General features: G+C 42.3%; 1 long non-coding RNA gene across 1 annotated transcript; it reads right to left on the bottom strand.

Annotated features, from left to right (window-relative positions):
• Positions 1-497: 497 nt before the first annotated feature.
• Positions 498-3,544, bottom strand: LOC103638634 (uncharacterized). The gene is made up of 2 exons (XR_558941.4): positions 3,121-3,544; positions 498-702 (listed from the first exon to the last, which is right to left on the bottom strand). It is a non-coding gene; the product is annotated as an uncharacterized lncRNA (long non-coding RNA).
• Positions 3,545-5,404: the final 1,860 nt, after the last annotated feature.

A 5,404-nucleotide genomic window follows, 5' to 3' on the forward strand; every position in this document is an offset into this window, starting at 1 on the left:
CCGAGAGCTTCGTGCCATGGCTTGAACAGCCTCCGGCGTCGTCGTCGTCTCCGTCTCTGTTAGGGTCTCCTCCAGCAGCCGGGATGCCCTATGGTGGTGCAGGGGGCATCTCTAGCTGAGATGCAGGGTAAGGCGGCCTCCCAGACTCCACCTCCTGCTGAGGCGTGGGGGAAGAGTTCTGCTGCTCCTGCTCCTGGTGTCGGTGCTCCTGGTGTCGGCGCTCCTGGTCCTCGTGCAGGCGACGATGCAGTCTCTCCAGGTGACTAGACTGACCTGGCACCATGAGACTGTGACAGCCCTCCCAAGTTATCGGGCCCACGTGCACCAATCCTTGCCTTAATGGCCTCGGGTGGCTGTGCACGTGTACCAGGTAACTTAACAAGGCTATCGAGTTCACCAACTGGAACTCATCATCCCAAGGATCTCCCACATAACAGGTATATTACAGTAATCACATTTGATACACACACATTGGAGATAGAGCGGAAGACTTTTATAAAGTACACTTTACATTCCAGAACTCAAGTTTTACAAGGTAGAAAGAGATGTATTTATTACAAGTCCTGATAGTACCCAAAGTGCATAACTTATTACAATAATTGGAAGGGTGAAGCCTTTCCATAAGAGATACACATAAACATTCTAAGCTTCAAGGCCTCCACATGAAGTAACTAACCAAAAGATAAGGGAATAAAACTTCTCCTGCAAAAACAACAGGGGATAAAACCCTGAGTACGCAATTACTCAGCAAGACTTACCCGACTAAAGAAAAGACTCTCAAGGGTATGCTAGTTGATTGGGAATCAAGGTAAGGTTTATCAATGATCAAAGACTCCTTTTGCAGAAAAGCTTGCTACCAGTTGATCCTTAAGCCAAGTTTTATTTCACTAGTTAGGTTATTACCTGAATCTATATTTACCTAGTCTAGTTCAAGCACTTGGCCTATACTAGCTGCATTTTATTCATTCTCATATTTCACTTGCTAACTACGATGATGGTCACCGGGATGAGTCTCCATAATCGAGGAGCAACGACGATTCGAACCGATTATACCCAGCTGGGGATCTCTAACCACACGACATATGTAGCACTTAACCCTTGCATATGTCAATCGTTCCCACGGAGTCCTCCACTACATGAACAGGTCCGCGCCACCCGAGAGCACATTACCCTACCAAGCGTGCTACTATGCCAGGAGGGTACATGCTACTCCCGCCATCTCTCCACTCCCAGTGCGCGATTGTCTCTTCACGTATGGAATAGCCGGGTTCAAGCTTACCCTGTCCCATACCAGGGTATGTGGCTAGTTGCAAAGTCTCAACCACAATAGGCCAGTCAACGGTACGGTCCTTAATCGACACAGACGGGCGACTCTGTCTGCTCAGTGCCTGATCTAGATTTATTAACCATTTCCCCATTTTTGGTACCCGACAGGGGTACTCTTTTCGAGTGACGAGTCCACTCCGGCCGTAGAGGAATCATCACCTTAGATTGCTTTGATTTTTGAATCAAAAAGCCCATAACCAATGTTCCACAATCATTCTTTTTGAAAACAAATGATTTTTCTGTTTCTAAGCAGGGTTAAGCATTATCAGTTCTTTTTATAAATCAGGGATCAAGGTAAAGTATCAACTTCCAAGGAATGGTAATGCATCAATTGTTCATCACACAACTCCTATCACCTAATGCATCATTTTAGGTGATAAAGCATTTAAAACACAAGGAAGGGGCAAATGCACCGGGGTTTGTTGCAGAGAAGAGGTTCTAGATACTTCTAACACGATGATTAGTTAGATGGCTCCCATCACTTGATGAGCAGGCACTGAAGCAGACTCCTCTTAAGAAACCCCTTTTTGAATTTCATCTTCTTCTTATGGGAATTCTACATGTAAAGATATGAACATGAATGCTTATGCTTATGCAACTTGAAAAGAAAATACTAAAAAAACATCACAACACTTACACCTCTCTAAAGGTGCACATAAAAACTAACAAAACCTTAAGAGAGCTAAATACTCTAATATCACAACACAATTCACGAACCAAACTAGGAAACCTTGCCTCCATAACCAACCAAGTGCTTCATTTATGCCTTAAGCAAGGATCCAAACTGCATGTACTACAAGTTATAGTGTCCAAGAATCAACCACAATTCACTGAACCTGCTTTCAGTTCTCTGAATTCATCTTCCATTGCTCCATTCCTCTCCCCTCTGTTCAATGCCTTTTATCTCATAAACTCACATGACAACAGACCCCACCTACTTAACCAAATCTATTCCCTAAGTATTGCTCTTCCACTTTGGTATAACACTCCAAGACTGAAAATACACATTGCAAATTCAGTTTTCAGGCAGCTGAATGAAATTCAGTCTCTACAACTGAAGTCCATCTTTGGGCAGTCTTTACACCACTTTGTGTGTGGGGTCAAACCCAACTCACTTAAAGGATGTTGTTCTCTAACACATGTTCTTCAAACTTGCTGCAGAAACTTTGGTTCAAAACCACCTAGAACAGGCACTACACAGCTCCAAAACTGCACTAAAATTACTGATTTCAGACTTTCAGTTCTGAATAGACTAAGTCACCAACCACATGACAGTCAAACTTTTGGCCACTTTTACTCCCAAATTTATGTGGAACCAGGTCCATCTCACTTTAGTAAACTTGTTCACTTTACTATGGTCTACAACTTTGCTATGGAACCCTTAATCCAAAACTCCATGAATCAGTCACAAATGAATTCCAAACTAGGCATACTGCTGCAATTCAGTTCACAGAACTGAATAAAAAAAATTCAGTTGTGTCCAGCCTGACAGTCCAACTTTAGCCAACCTTTTCTCCAACTTTTACACAGCAACAGACCAAGCTCACATTATCAAAGTTATTCCTTAGATATAGCTCTACTACTTTAGTATAGCACCCCTAGGTTGAAAACATTCAGAACAATTTTTATGAGGCACCAAAGTGGAGCTCAACACACTAAAACCTAGTTTCAGCCTTATGCACTAAGTCTGGGATCCAGAAACCTGATAACCTATGTTTGAGCAAATTTCACACCTAGTTCCAGGCAACCAATAGTGGTAGAGTTCAAGCAGTAAATGGTGTGAGGTTCACTGACCTGTGAGGAACAAGGAATGGGCACAACACGGCCGAGACAATCTCCACGAACCCTGGCCATGATGAGGTTGAAGGATTGCTGTTGTGGTCACCAGACACAGGAGTTGGTTGTGATGAACAAGGGCAGATCGATCTAGTGGCTGAGGAGGGGAGCTAAAACTGTCGTGGAGACAGGAACTACAACGCACAAGCAGCTACTTTGGCTAGAGGTTGAGGGTAGGGGAGAACTTCACAAAATTCAGCCCCAAGGCACTGAATATAGGGGCAGGTGTCCCTGCACATGGCAACCATGCTGTGGGGAGTGTTTCCCAGTGCGCCAGCACAATAGGGGCTTACAAACGTGGCTCCCAAGTATCAATTCCACATTGGTTCATCTGCACAGTTGAGACACCGAACCTGGTCCAATACCACAGGTACAACACAATTATCTAATTATGTCCAGTTCTGAAGACAGTAATAAACAGAAAGGGACTTCCCTTGTGGATAGGCTCAATGGTGCAAACTGATATTTTTCTGTAGAGGGGGTGAATTTTCTGTAGAGGGGGTGACTGAATCTCGAGCTCCATATTGTCCACCCCAAGTCTATCCCAGTTTGTGCACATAAGTGGAGGACAGCAGGGAGAGAAGATAATTGTTGTACTCACAACTGATCCATACTATAGTCACTACACCTGGTCTGGTTCACAGCACCAGTCAGAGACACTGAATTTGGTCCCATCCCCAAAGCCAAAATATCCATTTTGTCTCCTACTGCAAACAAAAGAAACGCAGTTGGGAACATCACTTGTGGCTAAGCACAAAGTGGTCCAATACTTGATATTTCTGCTGGGATAAGGTTACTAGACCCTGTTTTATTTTTCTTTGTCCAGGGCAATAGATAATTGTGCACCTGTGAGCAGGCACAAATTAATCCAAAACTAGATACTTTCAGTTGGGAGTGAGGCTTCTAGATATCAGGCATCCATTCCATACACATCTCAACCTATAAACACAAACAAGGGCGAGCAGCAGGGGATGATCTTGTTCAGTTTCGAAACCAAACTCTGAACGTGAATGAAATAGCCCTACTGCACCATCTGCACCTCCCTATTCAAGCCTTGTTATTGCACGAATCACCATGGCAACAAACCCACCCCTTTCAACCAAAAGCATTCTCCAACTATAGCTCTATTAGTTTGTTGCAGCAGTCCAAGACCAAAAATGAAAGGATCAAAAGTTACAGTGCCCCAAAGTACAGCCAATGTCACTGAAAATTCAGTTTCAGAAATCTGAAACAGCATCACACTGAGTCTGACAGAGGGTTTTGTCACTCCTTTTTCTCCAAATTATACACAGTAACAAGTCAACCCTTTGCATAAAAATTGTTCCCCTTTATATGGACTTTGACTTTACTACAGAACTCTTAACCAAAATCTCCATAGATTAATTATCATAGAGCTCCAAAGGTGGATAAAACTCACTAAAACTGCTAGCAACAGTCAACTAAATCAACATCTCTCCATCCTGACAGCACAACTTGGAACATCTTTTTCTCCTAGGTTTATGTGGAACCAAGTCTAACCCTTTTAATGAAACTTGTTCTCTGCATTATGTGCTCCAATGTTGTTATGGAAACTTTAGTCTAAAACCACTTGGATTGATCACAAATGATCTCCAAATTTGGCACCATTTACTGAATTTCAGTTTTTTGTTAACTGAACTGATTTCAGTCACCAGCAACTCAACAGCTCATTTTCAGTCAACTTTTTCTACACTTTTTGTGTAGGATCAAACCAAAGTCACTTAAGGAGACTTATTGACCATCACATGGTCTTTAATTCCAAAACCTCATGGATTAGGCACAATTGAGCTCCAAAAACAGCTACATATACTGAAATCTCAGTTTCAGTTCACTGTCCCAAATCTAAGAACTCAAAAAGTCTGACAACTCTACTTTGGATCACCTTTTCTCCTAGTTGTATATAGTTCCAGAGCTGTCACACTTAATAAAAGTTTCTCTCATATACTTATTCCACAAGGTTGCTATAGTGATCATTAACCAAAACCTCTTGGATTCCAAACTACAATAGCCCAAAGTTTGCTCCAATTGCTGAAATTCAGACTCTGAATTCTATCAAGTCTGAAATCTAGAAACTCTGTTAGCTCTACTTTGGACCAGTTTTTCTCTAAGTTTCAAATAGTTTTAGAGCTAGATGACTTAACCAAACTTATACTCCTCATGTAGCTCTATGACTTTGTTATAACGAGCATCTTCAAAATGGTTCTAGATCAAAAGTTACAAAGGA

Source organism: Zea mays, chromosome 9 (assembly GCF_902167145.1).
Source record: "Zea mays cultivar B73 chromosome 9, Zm-B73-REFERENCE-NAM-5.0, whole genome shotgun sequence".
Lineage (NCBI taxonomy): Eukaryota > Viridiplantae > Streptophyta > Magnoliopsida > Poales > Poaceae > Zea > Zea mays.